This window comes from Watersipora subatra, chromosome 2 (assembly GCF_963576615.1).
Source record: "Watersipora subatra chromosome 2, tzWatSuba1.1, whole genome shotgun sequence".
Classification (NCBI taxonomy): domain Eukaryota; kingdom Metazoa; phylum Bryozoa; class Gymnolaemata; order Cheilostomatida; family Watersiporidae; genus Watersipora; species Watersipora subatra.
In genome coordinates this window covers 44,728,237-44,750,812 of record NC_088709.1, presented here as the reverse complement: position 1 = coordinate 44,750,812, position 22,576 = coordinate 44,728,237, and the positions used below count along the sequence as shown (strand labels likewise).

At 36.7% G+C, this 22,576-nt stretch overlaps 1 pseudogene; it reads right to left on the bottom strand.

Annotated features, from left to right (window-relative positions):
• Positions 1 to 17,376: 17,376 nt before the first annotated feature.
• The window catches only part of LOC137388243 (poly [ADP-ribose] polymerase 2-like), a 36,554-nt pseudogene continuing 31,354 nt past the window's right edge, over positions 17,377 to 22,576 (bottom strand).

The following is a 22,576-nucleotide window of genomic DNA, read 5'->3' as shown; positions in this document are numbered from 1 at the left end:
TTGATCAGATTCAACCACTTCAATAATTTTTTATCTAGCTGTATGAGCTACCATCATTGCTCTTGCCATTCTGCCACAAAATAACTAAGTTGTGGGATACCTCTGAGCAACTCAAAGAGAAAAGCTGGAAATTAAAAAAGCAGTGACATCAAATACAAAAATAAAATGAAAAAATGTTTTACTTACTCTGTAAAACTAGTCACAGTAAAATTAAAATACTTTTTTTAAAACCAAAGTAAGAAAGTGCAGAGACTTTCAATAAAAAAATACTACCAAAAACGTACCCTCGGTGTACATGTACAAAAACATGCGCAGCGGCCCCTGAGGCGGCCGCGAGACAATAAAGCAGGTCAGTATGTTATGTTAGTACAAAACAATGTAGTAAGAACAAACATATAATAGCTATAAAAAGAGTGCTTAATTTAAAACAGTGAAAATTAAAATAACGCAGGTAAGATATACATACGGGTAACATATGCACGGATGAGTGCATTTATACAGGGAAACAGGCCCAACATTGACAAGTCCGAACCTAGACAAGTCCCAATCTCGACAGAGGTTGGTCCGAACATCGACAAAGTCTGATGCAGTTTTACAATAATTTAATCTTCAACAAATAATAAATGTCTTTTTGCAGTTCTATCCTCACTTCAAAAAATAACAATCAAAGCTACTCACTGAAGTTTAGATTTTAAATAAAACATTTTGCTAGCTTAACAGTCAACCATATTTATGATTGTTACTTGTTTTAGCATTCGTTCTATAATAAGGTTGGGGAAAATATTGTTCGGCTTACATAAGCTGGGGAGTGCTGCATCAAATGGATCACAAGATATTTTTGCGCAAATAAATCTTTTACATATAAATCGCTCATTTATTATGAAAATAGTAGATGGTAAAATAGTAAAACTGCTGTCGAGATTGGACCAACCGTTGTCGATATTCAAACTCGTCGAGTTTCAAACCAGTCGAGGTTTGGACTATAAACCATTTATACATTGCAAATGAGATTCAGTCCGGTCTAGAATGTTGAACGATGTCCACTTTCTGAATATAAATAATTAACATGGCAAAATCTGCTATCTCCACAGAGTGGATGAATAATTATAGACATATATACCTATAGCGCAACCGACTAAAACTTGCGTCAGAAGTGTCACGAAAATTCACTACGGTAGTGTACGATCGATCGCTTGGGAAACGCCAAGTCAAGGTATTATTCCTAAAGTATTATTCAAGGTGATGATAAAGCTTTGGAAACAAGTAAAGATATTTAAAAATACAATAAAAAGAAAAATACAAAGGGTTAGACACAAACCTTTAATAGTTGACTCAACAAAAAATAAGATGACTACCGAAAATCGCATAACAAGCATGCAAACTGTTTGAAAATACCACAAGATTAGCTCAGGTTCTTCATAATTCACCTTTTAAACAACCCTGTTTTCATAGCTTAAAGTGCATCAGTCTCAATCTAAGGCTATACAAAATTAGAAAAGTAATTATTATAGTCGTTAAATAAAGAGAAGACAACTTCTAATTAAATTATTGAAACTTCAAGTCGTAGTAAGTTTTCAGTAAAACTATAGCATGTAAGATATTAGTACACCGTACTCACTTGCTATGTTATGGTGTTATATTATTTGCAAAACGGAAACTTTATAAAAGAAAGCAGGTAAAAGTGTAATTTGTTGTATTATGGGATTTGTTTGGCTCAGGCTATATTGGTGTCTGAGCTCAAGGCAGTACAGGTGGTCTTGGTAATTACGGTGAGTGCATAAAGCTGGATAAAGCTAGTGGGTAAAGCTAGTAGATAAGCTAGTGTAAGCAATGATATACAGCCATATTTGGGCTGTATATCATTGGTGTAAGGCAGTATAGGGGAAGATATAAGTAAGTGTAACGAAAGACAGAGGCTCTTCTTCATCTTCACATCAGTACATGTGAGTACATTGATTTATACAACATAATTAGCAAAAATATAGCAAACATACTAATACTATGATAGGAAAAAAACAAATCAAAAAGACTAATTTAAGGCACCCTATTTTAGCTATCTAAAATACAAAAAATAAAGTGACTAGCGAAAATCGAGTAACAAGCACGAGCACTGATTTGAAAATATCATCGAAATTAGTTCAGGTTCTTCATAGTTTATCCTTTAAACCACCCAGATTGTATAGCTAAAAGTGCATTAGTTCAAATCTAAGGCTATGTAAAATAGAAGTGTAATAATTATAGTCGTTAATTAGGGAGAACACAACTTCTAATTAAATCGTTAAAACTGTAAGTAGTAGTAAGTTTTCAGTAAAACTATAACATGTGCCACATGTTGGATATTAGTACATGCTTGCTATGTTATGTTATTTGCAAAACAAAAATGTTATAAAAGAGAATTCGTCAAAGGGTTAAATAGCAAAAATATAGCAAAAATACTAATACGATAATAGAAAAAAACAAGTACAAAAGATTCTTTCAAAGTGTCAGATATCAGTTCTGGAAGAAACCAGGCAAACCTATTTTGCCAAGAAAACAAAAAACTACTATGACCTGTGATGACAACAATACACACAGAAATGAAATTTAATGACCTATCCATCTTAACACAACAGACAGACCACCTTAAAGGATGTCAGATGCTAACTAGACAGGAAAACCACAAATCACTGTATCTCACCGTAATATATACATTTATTTATATACTTATTCAGATTCAACATAACACATCAAAATATTGCACAAACATTGGAAAGAGAGACGTGATAGCTGAGCAGCCATCCAATCCTATATAGAACCTGTACAGAGTAGAAGAGAGCCTCCATGCTTACATCCCCGAGCTACAATAAAAAGAGTATGTCACATAAATAATAACTGCATGGCTTGAGCTTACACTTTAATCTTTGTATTTTATGCTTTTACTTTATGTTATTTCTAAATTTTCTGTTTTATGCTATTTTTTGTTTTATTATACATTGGTAATGCCAAAGCAGTCTTAAGAAACCATCAAACTCATGAAAACCAGTCCTTTCAACTATGTCTCCATGAGATTCCATTTAATCATGGAATTTCCCAAGGAGCTGGCTTCTAGAAGCAAGCAGAGCCTCAAATAATAAAAGAAAGGAGCAAAATACATACTCCAGAATTTTTCTAGATTTTTAAAGCTAAAAACAAAAGAGATACATACACTTTTATAAATTTTACACTCCAAAAATTGGCTAAGTTTTGCACACATCATGAACTTCAAAAAAGGATGAGCTCAGACGCTCCATCACAGTTAATCCGCTGCGATATGCTTAGTCAGCAATTGCACAAAGTTTGCAAAATGCTGACTAGAAGCCAATTAAAAGTTGTTATTCTCAGACGGCTTGTATATAAGGAGCCTCTGAGAGTGATTAAGACAGAGAGAGGAGAGGCTAGAGAGAGGCCAGAGAGAGCGGGCCAGGGAGGCCACGTTGGTGAAATTGTATACCCCTTTTACTACTTTTTTACCTCGAGGAGATAAAGCCATTTGGCTGAATACTACGATAATACTTGTACGTTTCTGAGGACACATTTTTACCACTCATTGTGACGAGATATACACTTATTATACTACGAATAATTTGAACGATTTTTTTTATTTGTTTTATGCCCAAGGGAGGCTTGTTATTGATAAATATACTTTATATCAAAGCCTGAGATAGGCCAATCTATTACTGATACGACAACGATATTTGAGTTTGCAACCAGCATTTGAAATTGACGCCCGAAAGAGGCTATATACTGCTAAAACAACAGTGGCTAACACTCATTCTACAGAAGAACATACATCGGTGCCCAAGCGAGGCAAGACAACTACTGAGCTGGCAGATAAGTATAAAATATTCAGGGGAAGACAACTTGTGTAAGAATTGCAAATACGGAAACAGATCATACACAAATTGGCAGGATTGATTTGACAGTTGATTGATATAGAGAACATTTCTTTGCCTGGCAGGATGAGCCACCTTGCCAGTTCGAAAAATTTATTTGTTACGTGAGAAAATCAGTCAGGAGTGCTACCTTACACAACATTATATAGAACCACACAAAAACACGATTGCATTTAAAAGTTACCTTTTATTAAATCATTTTATTAACATTTTATTAAAACTTTCATTTAGTTTAAATAATTATATACATACATTTGTATTTATAAAATATTATTAAATTTTCTCCACTGACAAAGCTATAGCTTTGCACAACACTACGAGTAATTTGGAAATACATCATATCAACAACAAAAGTATATTCATATAATTTAAAATACATTATATAATTTAAATTTATTATATTCTTTTATTTATTACATATTATATATTTATTTATTATTTTTCTCACGCGACAAAAGCCACCTATTTTAGCTACATTTATCTAAAGCGTAACATAATTGCTTTTATTTACAAATCAGCAGTGTGGCTATGTGCTGCTTACCTAAGTATATTGTAGCAGTTTGACTAAAATGTAACAATAAAAGTGCTGACAGTTTTGATAGTACACTCTTATTTACATTAATAAAATGAAGATGATCAAAAAGTTGATAGATTCGAAAAAAATTGTTATGAGAAGCAAAAACCAGCAATGGTGATTCTGTTAAAAACACAGTTTTGTTATCATTTGAAAAGATTTTTGATGTTTGAGATGGTCTGACTGTCAGCATGTTTCCAGATTAAAATTGGCAAAACTCTTTACCAGACACAACCACAAGAAGAAAGGTATCACTAGTAGTGATCATTGCTAAGTTGCTAGGCTTCACGTTTCTATTATGTGAGTCGCTTTGCAACTTTAAACCTCATAATTGCACTTTGTAAGTATGTAGGTGCATGTAAGCGGGTGCCATTATATGTAGAGTCACATTACTACAACAAAGTCAGCATAGCCGGAGTATCCGACTGCTCAATGTGCTGTCATGGAGCTTATTTTACAGGAGCAAGTAAGTTTGTGGTATTCCGGGTCAGTTTTGGAGGATCCTCCACTGTATATCAACTCCTCTCACAGTCATCACCTTCTTTATAGACATGCAAAGGTTTGAGTATCTGGAGAGACCAATCATACTCATCAGCGGGTGCTGAGGAGTATGATTGGTGCTCCTCAGGCTGTAGCATGCAATAGTGAAGTTATTAAATATGAGACAACAGGCCCTGCTTTTTCCATGGCTGTATTCCTTTTAGTCCATTTTTTGAAATGGCTTCTTCCACATAGTGGGTGATTGTGACCTTCGTCTGGCTTCTTGCAGCAGGCCTCAAAAGGGCTCAAGAAGCTATTTCTAGCTATTTACGGTATTTCCATCTCATCGCCTGACTAGTGCCATCTATTAAGGCCATTGCAATCATAGCTACTAACAACATCGATGGGGACCATGTCACAGGAATATTGTACGCTGGAAACCAAAAAATGCCTAATCTACGAGGATTTGTTTTAAGGCGTCTTATATTGTATCTTCTGCTTGGTACTTCTTTTTTTAGTTGCTGGCTTCGTCAGCCTTTTTCGAATAAGAGATGCGATCCAGCAGAAAGGTCATCCTAGGACAAAAAGTTGGAAAAGCTTGTAATAAGAATTGATATTTTTTCTGTATTGTACACTGTTCCTGCTACGATTGTGACAGTGTGCCATTTCTATGAGAAACATTATAGAGTCAAATGGAACAGAACTATTATGCGCCCGTGCGACAATTCAGGTACTAAACCAGAGTACAGAGTTTACTTGCTCAAATACTTTGTGTTCAGCTGTTGGTATTACTTCACGCTTTTAGGTACGACCTGAAAAAACTCTTGCCTCTTGAAGAAAGCCTTCGCCTAATTGTGCCTGATGCCAAACAGCAGCTGACAATGCTGGCTACCTCTTCATCTCCACCAGCTAGCAACAAAGGAAGTAATCATACTGTTTCAAGTCATACTCTTAGCCATGTACAAGTTACGCCCAGTGTGGGAGTTATCTTTTCTTTGATAAAACTAACTAAATGCTCGTCCATTGACTACCCTACTTTATATTCACACAAATTTTATTGTATTTCAAGCATTTCTCTGCTGTTTTCTTCAAGCTCCAATAACAGAATTGAATTTTGAGATTGACATTTCGAAATATTCTCAATGTATGAATTGCCGGGTGTTTTTCACAAGGTATTTAACATCATTCTTAGACTAAATATATCGGAAGTTGGAACTTGCTCTTTACTAAGGGGCTACCTAATCGACTATATGTCAACAATATAAGTACTCAATGATACAACAGTGATGAACCAGAGCAACAATAGTGATTAAAGATGGGAGTCGTTTTCAGTTAATTCCTAACATTTCAATATCAAAACTGTCAGGCTGACACCAACTTTGAACCTATCGATTTATGAAATAGACTTCAATTTTCTATTACAAAAACAAACATTTAAAGCTCTAAGGTTACCCTCTCAGTTTTAGTGTGTGTCTAATAAAAAACCGACAACATTTTTGTATTGATATAAGTACCAGAAAATGCCACAGGTATTACATAGGTATTTAATTAGCTGAAATCATTGAATTAAATAAAATAATTTAAAATTAAAATTTTCTTTTCGGCCTATTACTTTCTCACTAAAATGCACTAAAGAGTTATTTGCAATTTACTATATTGGCACATCTAATAAAACTCAAACTATTTCTCAAAGTGTGTCGTCTGTCTTCTGTTGTCGTATATATGTCTGTATGCATTCCGGCTATAGATATAGCTTCAGCGTACACTGGTTATTTTACAGATGTGGCTACGAGTCATGACGTGCCCCTGTTAAAAAATTTTTTTTGTAAGGTTCAATTACTATATTTTTGTAGATGACATGTATACTATATTCGTGAGAAGAGCCTTAACATTCTCTCACCTTTCGGTCAGACAAAGAACGATATCTCATTTTTACATTTGTACCAGTATCAAGAGACCATAGTATCGCCGTATTCAAAGTTTTGATGGATATCTTCTGGTGGAACAGTAACCTTTTTTCAAATACACACACACACATCTATGCAAGAATTTTAATAACAAAAAACTAACATTTTTTGTGCAAGTTTTATGTAAGTACCTCCCCCAAGTTAGAAAACAGATAATTACTTAGGTTGATGGCATTATAACCGATTCAGATTTTTGTGACTACACAAATAAGTGAAATAGCAACACTCACTGTGATGGTGGTGAAAGTATTACAGTAGTTACATTCTAGTTTTGTAAGAGTAAGGAGCTAGTAGGAGTAAGAGGATCATTTTAGCTTCATAGCAATCATAGCTTCACGTCGCTTTATCAATACACAAAGTATAGATACATTAAATTTATTGCATGACAGTGTTTTTAACATATTTGGCGTAATTATGATTTGATCTTTTCCTTGTTAGCTCATCATATAAGAAAATACAACAACAAAATAATATAGTCAGCTATCTGTATATGGAAAAGTCAGTGTTTCTGTGAGTATGTCATATGTGTGTCCAGCTATAGCGATAGTTTCTGAAATGAAAAACTCATGTTGCACTGGATTTGAAACTACTAGGCCAAGTGGCTACTGTTGTATTGTAGTTGTTGTATTGTATTATCACGATAAGTCTTGTATCACAGAAAACACAGCTAACAGGTACTGACACATAAAGGAACTGACTTAGTTAGCAAGCCCATAGCTATGGGTTATTAGACAATTATGTGATTATAGCACAGCTAATAGAAAGCTGACTGCACAGCTAATATGTAACACATCTCCCTCACTATTCTGGGTTTATGGTTAGTCATGACCTTGTTAAAACTTAGAACTGTCATAGTAATCAGGTCGTCTTCTATTACGAGTAGGATATCTGGGACTTTGTACTGGCCTCTCATCAGGTACAGATTAGGCAGGTTGGATGTTAAGATCATTTGAAGCTGTGATGATATTGTCATTGGTAGATGTATCATTAACTTGAAGTCTAGCTTGTAGCTGATTGGCATGTCGTCTCCATACACCACGGTCTGTTCGCACAGCATACAGTATGTTACCCAGCTTGTTAATTATCGTTCCAGGTATCCACTTAGGTCCAGAGCTATAGTTCCTTGCATAAACCAAAGAGTGTACTTTATACCGTGATGATGTAGAAGATGCTTGACCTGGTGAAAGAGTTTTCTTGTTCTGAATTGGTTTCAGCGAGGTCAGAGTATTTATCGGCTGTCGTCCATGTAGAACTTCAGCAGGTGATTTCCAGTTTAAAGAGGGATGAGGCAAACATCTGTAAGTGGTTAAAAACAGTTGTAGGGCAGTTTTGATTTTCTCCCCTCCTGCACAATTCTTCTCTACAGATTGCTTAAGAGTCTGGACAAATCTCTCCGCTTCTCCATTCGATGCAGGATGGAATGCGGGAGATGTTATATGTTTAATGCCATGCATGGTGCAGAACTGGTCAAATTCATTTGACACGAATTGTGGGCCGTTATCCATAACAATAGTCCGAGGAAGACCTTCATGTACAGAGATCTGTCGTAGCACGCCAATTGTGTCCTTAGAAGTAGTTTTTCCTACATCTAGCATAGCAACATACGGATATCGGGAATGTGCATCTACACAAACCAACCACATCTGACCTTTAAAAGGTCCGGCATAAACCAAATGAATTCGTTCCCATGGTAGTTGGGAGGACGGCCAACTTTAGTAAGTTTTGGCTGGGTCATTAGCACAGATTCGGCAAGGTTCACAAGATTTGATTAGCTGTTCTATGTCTGCATTGATGCTAGGCCACCACGCGTATCAATGAGCAAGCTGTTTTACTCTTTCTACACCCCAGTGTGATGTATGCAGCAAGTCTAACACTTTACTCTTAAGAGCCTGTGGAATGACAACTCTAGTAGTGTCATCACGTTGCAAAAGCACAGCCTCCCCATGAACAAAAAGAGACTCCCTCATATTCCAATATGGCCGCAAATGTTCATAGCTAGCTGTAAGCTTATTGGGCCAAAGGCCATTCAGTATCCACTCTTTCACTATCTGTAGTGATGTGTCTTTCATGGTTTCTTGTTTAACAGCCTCATCGTCAAGGGGACCATGATCAAGCTCCTCTTGTATAGTGTGTGAGACCTCAATGCTCTCCTTCTCTTCATCATGGTCAAACATCGGGTCTGCCCCTATAGGTAACCTGGACAAGCCATCTGCATTGCCGTGCTGTGCTGTAGGTTTGTACCTGATGTCATACTGATAAGCCATCAGTGTGAGGGCCCATCTCTGCAGTCGCTGAGCTGTTAAAACGGGGATATTCTTTTCTGGTGAAAACATGGCAACCAGGGGTTTATGATCAGTAATGAGCGTTAAACGTCTCCCATATAGATACTGTCTAAACTTAGTCCGTCCATAGATGATAGAAAGCGCTTCTTTCTATATCTGTGAGTAATTCTTTTGGTGCACGCTCAATGTCTTTGATGCATGTGCTAGTGGTCTTTCAGCTCCATTTTCCTCTTGTAGGAGTACTGCCCCAATTCCATAGTTGATGCGTCTGTTGCTAGAACCAGCGGTTTACTGTGGTCAAAATGGGTAAGTTTGGTAGCCTTGATGACACTTTCTTTAAGAACATGGAAGGCCTTGTCACACTCGTCAGTCCAGTCAAACTCGACATTTTCACGAAGAAACTTGTAGAGGGGGGCTGCTTTGCTAGACAGGTCAGCAATGTATGAGCCATAGTAGTTGATCTTGCCCAAAAACGCCTGTAGCTGTTGTAAGTTCTGTGGTCGTGGAAGCTGTTCAATAGCCTCTATATCAGAATTCGAGGGAATCTTGCCGTTCTTGCCTATTATGTGACCTAGGTATTCAACAGCATTCTTAAAGAACTCGCATTTCTCTCTCTGTATGCAGAGCCCATACTCCTTTAGTCTAGCTAAGAGTTTGTCGAGATTAGACCAGTGCTCACTCTCACTGCTACCAGTGACAATCAGATCATCCAAGTATGCCGCAACTCCAGGTAAGTCAGCAATCATTGAGTCCATGCATCGCTAAAACTGTGCAGGGCTTGATGCCAATCCAAAACACATCCTGTTGTAGCGAAACAAACCACATTGAGTGTTGATGACACACAACTTCTTTGCATTATCATCTAACTCTAGTTGCAAGTAGGCATCTGCCAGGTCTATCTTGGAAAAGTGTACCCCGCCTCTCAACTTCTCTAGCAACTCTTCAAGGCTTGGTAATGGGGGAGGGGGGGGTAATGGGTGTTGATCAATTGATATTTGTCGGTTCAACATCTTGAAATCACCACATATACGCACTCTTCCATTTGGTTTGGAAACTGCTACTATTGGAGCAGCATAATCACTAAAGTCCACATGTTCCAAAACACCAGCTTTAACTAATCGATCTAGCTCTTCTTTTACAGCTTGGCGTCTAGAGAATGGCACTACACGAGGTTTAGAAAAGCTTGGTGTGCTTCCTGGTTTCAAGCGTACTGGCACTTTTACCTTTTTACATTGGCCAAGACCTGTCTTGAAGACATCAGAGTACTTAGAGGAGAGTGCAGCGATTTGTCCCTAAATCCAATAGGCTTACTTCCTGTGACAGTACAGGTAACATCATAACTACCCTGTGTCAATATAGCTAGCCCCTGCTGCGAGAGACCGAATTTGTCACTCCAATCTAGACCAAAAAGGTTTGAGCCTTGTGTTGTGTTTACAACAAGCAGTTTGAGATTTTGTTTTTCCACATATCCTACCTTCACACTAGCTGAACATTGTCCTTTAATCTGTAACTCACTCTGCCCATACGCTTTAAGATGGGTACTGACAGGTAAGAGGGGTGGTGATCCAAGACTTTGGTAGCCTTGCAAATCAACTGTAGAGCAAGTATAGCCCCTGTGTCCCATTGAAACATTGCATCATGACCATTGACAACAGTTTTGATCCAAACCTTTCTATTGACTCGTTGGAAAAGATTATCTGAAACTGCATGTACTGAATGATAAGGTTCACTTGCATCAGTGAGCACACTTAACACAGAGTTTTCAACTGTCCTAGCAGACTGTTCTGTCTGACTTTGTGCTGCTGTCTTAGCCATACAGACAGCCTTAATGTGACCTTTGACCTCACATTTCCTGCAGACAAATGCTCTGCAGGGACAATTTTTTCTGTCATGTTTAATGTAACAGCTAGGGCAAGACTTCAACATACCTGTGTTCTGTGCATTAGCTTGTTGCTTTCCAATGGTTTGTTGACCTCGGCGTGATCTTTGCTTGTACTGACCTGACATTTTGTTTACTGTGTTTTCAATAGCTGGAGAAGTTGTCTCCCCCTTGATAATTTTATTGGTCTCCGTTGTCTTGATGGATGCTGTAGCCTTCTTACGAACATCATTAAGAGAGGGATCAGCATCAAGTAGACACTGGCGACGTATATTAGCATGTGGCGTCTCTTTAAGGATTATGTCACGAATTTGTTCATCAACATAACTAGTGCCACAGTCTGTGCTTTTGCACGTGAAAGCACAGTGCTGTGCGAGTCCTCAAAGTTCTGCAGCCCAATCAACATAGGACTGACCAGTCTTCATCTTACATTGAGAAAATTCAAATCTTGCTGCCTGAACATGTATGGTATCTGCAAAGTGTTCATTAAGTTTCTCCGACAACTCAGTAAATGACTTGCTTGTAATATCCTCTGCGCCAAATAAGTTTGATAACAAGTCGTATGTCTCAGCTCTTACCCAAAATAGTAAGCATGCTCGTTTCTGACTGTCATCTACCACCCGATACACATTAAAGTGCTGATTGTAACGTTGAAGGTACTGGTTCCATTTTTCTTTACCCCTGTCGTATGCTTCAAACTTGGGTATGGCGACAGCTACTGGTATTGATGCAGCACTATCACTCTTGGTAGCTTCAAACAAGGAGATAAACTGCTTCTGTAGATCAGCGTTTTGCTGCTGGAACTGTTGTTGCTGTTTCTGCATAGCATCGATCAAAGCTTTTATGTTAGGATCCATAGCAAGACAATAGAAAAATGCTGGCTGTGAGTCCACAATGTTCGTTCCTGACACCAGTTGTTGTATTGTAGTTGTTGTATTGTATTATCACGATAAGTCTTGTATCACAGAAAACACAGCTAACAGTTAAGAAGCACATAAAGGAACTGACTTAGTTAGCAAGCCTATAGCTATGGGTTATTAGACAATTATGCGATTATAGCACAGCTAATAGAAAGCTGACTGCACAGCTAATATGTAACAGCTACAATGCTATACAATAGCATAATTGTGGCCATATTCATTACATCGGTTAAAATACCCATTCTTGAAACACTTGCAAAAATGATTACATTGTGGCTATGATTATAAACCATTTCTTTCTTTCAGCAAACTACTTGAATTCTGAGAGCTAACAGTGCATTTGAAGTATTTTGTGTAATCAGCAGGGCTTGGGTTTATATCCTCTTTTTCAATATTCTCTTTATTTCAGATGATATTCAGTTGTGGTTATATTTAGTCAAGACAATGCTGGGTTATAGAAGTAATTGAACAGGCTTGTATTTGTTCACACCAGCTATCTGGCAATTAAGAATGTATATGGTTCACAAAAAGTCAATTAAGATAGAATACACCAAAATTGCTCTATCGATCAATGTACATTTGCTTCCACATAACTGATGGTGTCCGGTATGATAATATTACATGACCGCAATCAACCTTTTAGCTTCAAAGTTATTACTGAAGGGTACCCATGAGGTATGATAACTCTTAGTAGACGGTTAAACGACTTAGACAATTGGACATATGATTGAATATACATCTGCACACATAATTACAACGTATAAAACAGATGTAAAAGATATGCCTATAAAAATACTGCAATATAAGGCCTATCTAACTATCCTATCCTAACTTGTGCACAAAACTGCCAGCGAATCTTGTGTACCAGGATAGAGCCATGAAACGGTAGACCGACCGTTTTAGACATACTTGCCAGTGCACAGTAATGCTGGTGCAATTTAAAACATTGTCGATATGGTGACTTATCAAAGATGAGGCTCACTGGTGCATTATAAATTCTGGTACTGGTGTAGACGGATAGCTAGCTAGGCAATGCTTGTAAAAAATGCAGAGGATGTTGTAATTTGTTTTTTTATTGTGCATAAGAGTAAATATAATCATACATCAAATAGCGTTTATACTCCAGAGGGCAGGCCTTAGAAAGTTCAAGAGGGTAAAGCAGATGGGTCAGCTATTATGATTCGCAGTTAGTAGCAAACAGGCCCCGCCCTCAACACTTGATTACATAAATTCTAGTCCTATTATACACATCTAATGGCTACACATAAACACGAAGGAGATAAATAAGGATATACATTGTATTGTTTATACCAGTTCACATCAAAAAGGCTGATTCGCTTTCAGTTTTGAGATATAGCAATTTTAAAAGTATGGGTTTTATGACAAACTACAGCAGCAAACCGGGCTTTAAATACAAGATTCGACACAAGTAGGCAATCATTCCTACATATCAGATGCACACTAGTACCAAACACACAATTATTGTAGTCCTGCTAATTCATCGATTATTTATTTTATATTATTGATAATGTTATTTCAATTAGAATTATTATCATTGATAATATTAATAAGAGAAGAAAACAATTACGCACAATAAAATATGAGGTGGTTACATCAACATGAGTATTCACCTTCTTGCTGAGGCTCCCTAACTCATAAATAAATGAGTAAAGTAAAGCGACATACACTCATGTATCTAATGACGCGACCTTGCTATTGTCCTTCAACTTAACATAATTTAGCGAAAAGTAAATTTACATAAATTTAAATTTAGTACATGAATTTAATTTAGTGTCGGCTTTCCATGATGCGCATTACATTACTGGTTGGCAACCAATAATGGTTGACAACCCTACTACGTTACAAAATATGCATCGGTTGCTAGTCCTAATTGAATTATTTTAAACTGTTTGGTCAAGAGCAACTTCGATTGCTGCTGTACATTGGAACTGATGTTTGTAGGGTTTACCATAAAGGGCACAATGTACAGGTCGGTAGGTACGACGGCAGCACGGGGTAATGGAAGGATGGGTACAGCAAGGCAATAGATATAAAGAGAATATGACACCCTATGCCACCCACCCAAGCCCTATCCCGTTCTCCCATCACCCGTACTGGTGCCGTACCTTATGCTTCCATCACCCGCATTTTGTGCCTATATATTTGAGGCATTTTCATCGCAATCAAAACCAAATTTCTGTAACGCGCACCACGAAAAGTCGACACGCCATTCATGTACTTTACTTTTCACTAAACTCTGTAAAAGTGAAGGACAATAGCAAGGTCTGGTCATTAGATACATGAGTGTATGTTGCTTTACTTTACTCATTCATTTTTGAGTTAGGGAGCCTAAGCAAGAAGGTGAATACTTACGTTGATGTAACCACCTCATATTCTATTGTGCGTAATTGTTTTCTCCTCTTATTAATAGTATCAATGATAATAATTTTAATTGAAATAACATTATCAGTAATATAAAATAAATAATCGATGAATTAGCAGGATTACAAATATTGCGTGTTTGTACTAGAGTGCATCTGATATGTAGTAATGATTGCCTACTCGTGTCAAATCTTGTGTTTGAAGCCCGGTTTGCTGCTGTAGTTTGTAATAAAACCCATACTTTTAAAATTGCTATATCTCAAAACTGAGAGCGAATCAGCCTTTTTGATGTGAACTGGTATAAACAATACAATGTATACCCTTATTTATCTCCTTTGTGTTTACGTGTAGCCATTAGGTGTGTATAATAGGACTAGAATTTTATGTAATCAAGTGTTGAGGGTGGGGCCTGTTTGCTACTAACTGCGAATCGTAATAGCTGACCCATCTGCTTTACCCTCTTGAACTTTCTAAGGCCTGCCCTCTGGGGTATTAATGCTTTTGGATGTATGATTATATTTATTTTTATGCACAATACAAAACAAATTACAACATCCTCTGGATCTTTTTACAAGCATTTCCTAGCTAGCAATCGTCTACACCGGTACTAGAATTTGCAAATGCACCAGCGAGCCTCATTTGTGATAAGTCACCATATCGACAATGTTTTAAACTGCAGCAGCATTATTATGCACTGGCAAGTATCATCCTCAAAAAGTGATTAAGTTGGCGATCTTCTACGTGTAGATTGCACCGATTTGGCTTGTTCTTTCTAAGGGTTTACCATCTTATACCAGCAGGACAGTTGTGTTTCCCTGGGTTTTTCCATTTGTCAAGAGAAATGGTATTTCTTATGCAGCGAGTCTAGAGTTGCAATATCTTTGAACAGAGGGTCAAGGATCGAACAATCTCCTTTAGCTTGCTAACCAAATTCCTCTTGATTTTTATGACAATATTTGTTTTTAGCACAAAAACCCGATAAAGAATAACCAATTTAATTCGGTGAGCGAAAATTCATTGCAACTTGGTTGCCCAGTGTAATCAATATGGTATAAGGTTTTGCAGACTAGACACGCTCAGCAAAACATTGATGGAGAGCCAATGGGTTATTATTTTTGAAGAAAACTGGATATCAAGGTTATGTTAAACTAATAACTAGCCTGGGTGCTGTTGAGTCAGCCACTTGTATCAAGTCTAAATAGACATGTATTTGATACAATATAATATGATGACTGAGGGTTCCCTGCATGTTTTGATTTACTCTAGTTGGAAAAAGATTGATCATCGAAATTATCAGAATTATACTCGTATTCAAAGTCAGTAGGGTTTAAACCATAACTGTCACGTACAACTTTTGTAGTAGTGTCTAGGTAAATCAGCCACGCTGAATTCCAATTTTGTACTCAAAATAAAGATTGGTCCACTAACTTTCAATGTCATTCAAGCTTTTTTAAAGCATTTCAAAATTCATTTCGAAAACAACGCAATCGGCATTACATGCTTCGCCCATAAATATGTGACAAAACCTAGCTTTTTCAGAAACAGAAGAATGTTTAGTCCAATTTAGAATAATAGAGAGGAGTGCCTTAAAACTCATTATTATCCAAATCCAGCCTGTAAAATAATCTCAGTCTTTGCTGAAAGGTATATACACTATTTAAAATTGCTCGTAGCTTGTTACATGATGTTTAAATAGGCTGAATCCTGAGAAAAATGAGCTCAAAAAGCGTGGTTTATCACAAGCTTGCGATGTTATCGCGCTTTTTTTAAATATGCAATGTTAAATAGCTTATCTACCTTTCAGAAAAGGCTGAGATTATTTTTAAGGATGAATTTAGATATTAATGGATTTTAAAACACCCATCTCTATTATTCTAAATCGGTCTAAACATCCCTACATAACTTCTGTTTTTAAAAAGCTAGGTTACGTCATGAATTTATGGGCGGAGCTTGTTGTGCCAATTGTGCTGTTTTCGAAGCCGACATTAAAACGCTGTAAAAAAGCCTTCATTACTTTGAAAGTTAGTGGGCTAATCTTTATTTTGAGTACAAAATTGGAATCAGCGTGTCTGATTTACCTAGTAAAAACGATAAAAGTTGTACGTGACTGTTATGGTTTAAGGTCGATCAATTGCTTTCAGAGACCATGAAACCCTTGAAACCATGGCAACCACTACAGCAGCAACGAAAGAACTAATTGCAACTGATGTAACCAAGTCATTATTAGTAGGCCTAGCATTTTGGGGGTGATTTCTACTGATAACTTTCTATTACGGTTTCGTAAAGATCAAACAATGAATGTCAATGTGGCGGTATAATAGAGGTGATGTTCAATTAAAGGGTGACACTGTGTTTTTCAACCTTTATATTTAAGGGGGCATTCAAATAACAGTAACATAAAAGTTGTAAATGACATTGGCAATAACAGTTGAAATGTTTCCATCGTATCAATTCACATGCGGTCGTAACTTCGGTTGAACGCATTTATTATCTGGCTGTCCAATCAAATACTCATAATGCTGCAGGTAAATCAAAGGGTATTAGGCTTATCATAACAAAACTGAAGGGGAGGAGTGTGTCCAAACTGAACAAAATGGGAGTAGGTTTTCTCCTTGTGTGCATATATCCTGTGTCATAAGTTTTAGCCAAATAAATACATTTTATATAATAATTACATAATAAGAAAACCTAGCAAAGTTTTGGTTTTCTGTTTGAAAGAAATTTTGATAGAATTTACTGTGAGCAACTAACATCAAGTGGAAATTAACAGAAAGTGGCAGCAGTAGCTTGCTAACTGTTATTCTCATTTACGCAGTAAAGAATAGAACAATGTGCAATAGTGCCAAGAGAAAGAATCTAAAAAGTTAATAAGCACCAATCTATAAAAGAACCAAGCCTAAAAATCATAACACAAGATATTTAAAAAAACTGACAAGAAGAACTAGAGCAATTGGGCCTAGTTGGCATTGCTATGGAAGAAGTTATTGGCGAAAGTTGAACTTGACCTTGAGAAGATATGTCATCTTGATCTGGTTGGTGTTATAGACTATGTACTCATTGTACTGGAGCGTATAACCCGATGAGTTGACTATACCAGTCTCCTTAAGCTTTCCACATGGTACAGTCACGCCATCCCTATGGGATTCAGATATCATACGCTATTATATACCGCTATGTAGAGCTATCTAAACTCATGACAAATAAATTTATAGTCAACAAGCACATGATCAGTATCTGGTGATCACAGTGACAAACTGCTTCAATATTACCAGCCTTTGAATGACAATGGAAGACATTAAAGCATTTGGTAATTTTTTATCAGAGTCCTCTGGTGTTGTGTCTATTAAACATTGGTTAAAACAGTTTGAATTTTCCTACGTCCAAACACGAGCGAAGCAATTGTTTTGGAGATTTATGATAAATGCATATGTGCACACAACTCATGAAAATGATTCATCAGCGGCCGTCGCAAGCCCTTGTACCGAAATCTCATTAACAAATTTAACCAATTTTAATGGAGTCAATTAAGTATAATAACAATACAAAACACACATAAACCTATTTAAATAAGTTACCAAGTCTTTATTATTTGTAGACAATATCCTAAACCTTTCCCATCTGATTGGATTATACATAAATAGACATATTAATTCGACCTGAAATCGTTATTAAAACTTGACCAGCCTTAATTTTTATCAAAATTAGAACCGGCAAACGAAACGCCAAACGACAGAGAATAGATCCATTAAGTCGTGAGCATTTCACGAAAAAATTGTGCACAATTCACCAGTCTACGGTTTTGTCCAATTGCCGAAGGTTTCTTTAATTAATGCAGAAGTACTGAAAAGTCATTGTTTCATTGTTGCCGATTTCAAAGTAACTGACCTTTTGGACACCTTTGAGTACTTTGGTATTCTAACCGATGTAAAAAGCAGTAAAAGTAAAGGAAATGACCATGATATTTTTTCTAACGATTCTTGCGAGATTATTACAATATTTAATTATAAGAATGATTATTCGATTTTACGAGATTTAATTATAAGAATGAGCTTTCGAATTTACAAGATCGAAGTATATCGTGACCGATGCTGGGCAATATGTTACTGTTATTATTATTTCTAAATAGCTTTGTTAAATAGATTTTCTAAAAATCTATATAAATATCACAGCTTCTTGATATTGTTAGCTATGACATTTTGAAATGTAAACAAAATTGTGCATTGGTTTTCTATTATTACTGTATTACTATATTAATGATATTGGTTATTCTAATAATATCAGTGCATTTTAGTTCTAATATTGCATTTCTCCTATTGCGGGGGAGAGATATAAACATATAATCTTTTCCTTTCATTATTGCTTATTGTTGTATATAATAACACCTACACCCAGTACATTACAGCTACCATTGCAGTTATTCTATTGCCCTGCAGTGCCACTTGACTGCTAATATTGCATTTCTCAACCATCAGTACCCTTTCTTTTTTCCGATATAACTTTGGTCGTGGGCTGTATGACAGGGGAATTTCTAATTATAATATGAAAGTTCTATCGGTGTTGAAAGTTTCCTTTATATATTAAAAGTTGACTTGCGAAAATTTCACATTACAGATATTTGATATGGAAAGATTTACTATGTCTTACTCTGTTGTGTTGTAGGTGCAAAATATGTGGAAAGGGGATTACAAGCTCTTAAAAGCTCAAAAACGAACAGAAAATCGCAGCCACACAAGACCACCATAGTTAGGATTCCCTTTCCAAAATGGCTCAAATGTGATGTAGTTGTGAGATATGGCTTCTGATTACACTTTCTTGCAACCTTATTCGTTGAAATATGTTCACAAATATACTTCACGCATTCAATAAAACTATGTCTATTGTTCTTACGGCTCTGTTTTATCGTCATCGTAATGCTGTCACTTTTAGCAGTGATATCTTATAACTTGCCGTAAAAAATCGTTTAATTTTTAAGCCTTAGCTTGAAGGAGTACATATCATTGTCTGATAATCATGACGAGCCTGTTGGTCACTTGTGATAATCGAAAAGTGCAGGAGAAGTTATTTGCGAAATATTGGGTCACATGGTCAGATTACGACTTGCCGATTTGACCAGGCCAAAACAAAACTGTAGATTAGCGAGCATTTATATTTGATACGGGGTCTTCGGTAAAACCCGAAGTGTTTGTCATAAACTAGTGCTGCAATAAGGTTTATGTTGGGCTTTTTATTGGCCTTTCAATTCACGTGAGAACATCATGTTACAAGACAATAACCAAACTTCATGGCTATGTCAGAGAAATAAAGAGATTCCAATCTACGGCAACTTTTCGTTTCTGAGATTTTAAGAGCCTGTACTCACATTTCCACATATTTTTCACCTACAACACAACAAAGTAAGACATGGTGAATCTTTTGATACTAAATAACTGTAATGTGAATTTTGTTGCAAGTCAACTCTTAAGTAACATTTTAGCAGGATATTAAGGGTGGCACCGAAGGAGAGAAACTTACAGGTCAATATAGCCCTCCGGGCTTGGAGCCATCTTCCCACAACCTTTTACAGAGTGTTTTCCTTTAGGCAGCTTGTCAGGATGACAGTTTGATGAGACTAGCTCATTTTGCTGACCTATGCAAAAACAATAAACCCTTCCACAATGCTGACCTAGTAGTCGTGATGCGAGATCTCTTGTATCGTCGAAAGATTAACCAGAATCGCATGAATGGCTACTCGACTGAATGTAAAAATCTAAACAGTCTAGCTGGCATAACTTACCTAGTTTACATCTAAAAAGTCTAGCTGGTATAACTTACCTAGTGTACATCTAAACAGTCGAGCTGGTATAACTTACCTAGCATACATCTAAACAGTCTAGCTAGTATAACTTACCTAGTGTACATATATACAGTCTAGCTGGTATAACTTACCTAGTGTACATCGAAAGAGTCTAGCTGGTATATCTTACCTAGTGTACATCTAAACAGTCTAGCTGGTATAACTTACCTAGGATACATCTAAACAGTCTAGCTGTTATAACTTACCTAGTGTACATCTTAATAGTCTAGCTGGTATAACTTACCTAGTGTACATCTAAACAGTCTAGTTAGTATAACTTACCTAGTGTACATCTAAACAGTCTAGCTGGTAAAACTTACCTAGAGCACATCTAAACAGTCTAGCTGGTATAAATTACCTAGAACACATCTAAACAGTCTAGCTGGTATAACTTACCTAGTGTACATCTAAAAAGTCTAGCTAGTACAACTTACCTAGTGTACATCTAAACAGTCTAGCTGGTGTAACTTATCTAGTGTACACCTAAACAGTCTAGCTGGTATAACTTGCCTAGTGTACATCTAAAAAGTCTAGCTGCTATAACTTACCTAGTGTACATCTTAATAGTCTAGCTGGTATAACTTACCTAGTGTACATCTAAACAGTCTAGTTAGTATAACTTACCTAATGCACATCTAAACAGTCGAGGTGGTATAACTTACATAGCGCACATCTAAACAGTCGAGGTGGTATAACTTACATAGCATACATCTAAACAGTCTAGCTAGTATAACTTACCTAGTGTACATATATACAGTCTAGCTGGTATAACTTACCTAGATCACATCTAAACAGTCTAGCTGGTATAACTTACCTAGTGTACATCTAAAAAGTCTAGCTGGTACAACTTACCTAGTGTACATCTAAACAGTCTAGCTGGTGTAACTTATCTAGTGTACATCTAAACAGTCTAGCTGATATAACTTACCTAGTGTACATCTAAAAAGTCTAGCTAGTACAGCTTACCTAGTGTACATCTAAACAGTCTAGCTGGTATAACTTACCTAGTGTACATCTAAAAAGTCTAGCTGGTATAACTTACCTAGTAACATACCTATAACTTACCTAGCGTGACCTCATTAAGCAAGAGCAACCCAACATTCTTCGTTTTTGTTGGAAAGCAATAATTGGCACTTTTACTGGAGCAATCAGCGAAATAGACCCCCTTCCCAAACTATGAAGCAAAACGAAATGCAAAAAAGTAAAGTGGCTATCAAAAGCAGATAAACAGCAGACAACATGAAGTTACATAAGTAAATTTAGACGGTAAAATTGGATATTAACATCGATAGCATCGATTTGAAGCTCAAATGGGTCTCTTCTACTTCTGGGAGACTGCAACAACTTTAGATAGCTGAACACTGAGCTACCGGTAGGGTTACACCTTATAATGTACCGTACCCTATAGTAAATTAAAACAATCACACCTGTATAATATGGCAACTTCATCCATATCCAGTTACTAGTGTAACACAAATCTTTGTCATGGCCTCGACAAAACTGCCATTTACTCACCACGTAACCTGTAACAGGCGCCTCCGGGGGTGCAATTCTCAGTCCTTTAGCCAGAATTCTAACCCAGTTGGTAAGCCTGGAGCCATGCCAAAGCAGCATTCTACACAATATGTGCCAGTACAGGTTAGACCAAAAATGATGAGCTCACATAGCCATATGAATGGGTCACCATGCACGTAATACATAGACATGAATTAGACATCATGCATGTAATACATAGACATAGAGTTGAGTAATCATAAGAAATCACAGAAACTGGAAATGGCAGGCCTAAATTAAATGGTCAACATAAAGTGGTCTTATAGTAAATGAAGAAAACATAGAGTGTTTCTGTATAGAGATGAGGCTACTATGAAATATTGGAGATACAACTAACTTATTGCCAACATCTGGTCCCGATGGCTGATCTTTGTCGCAATGGAATATGTCCAACAGTTTTATGGAATAGTGGTTGTGGGTGGAACCGTGAGTGTTTAGCAAATAGCTCTTGAGTAACTAACAAAATCATATAAACATGTGATTAATAAAGAGTCATGATGATTGATAACTCTGCTAAAACTGTTTAAGTTAACACAGAAACTTAACCGAAGCATTGAATAAGCAAGGTGAAAGGTAGAATGTAAGATTCACTCAGCAGACCTTATACAGTTTACAAGACTAAACAGTTGAATAGAGCAGTGCAGCCAGCTCATTGGCTAGTAGAAAAGGAATGTCACCAGCTCATTGGCTAGTAGAAATGTAATGTGACCAGTTCATTGGCTAGTAGAAAATGAATGTGACCAGCTCATTGGCTAGTAGAAATGTAATAGAACCAGTTTAATGGCTAGTAGAAA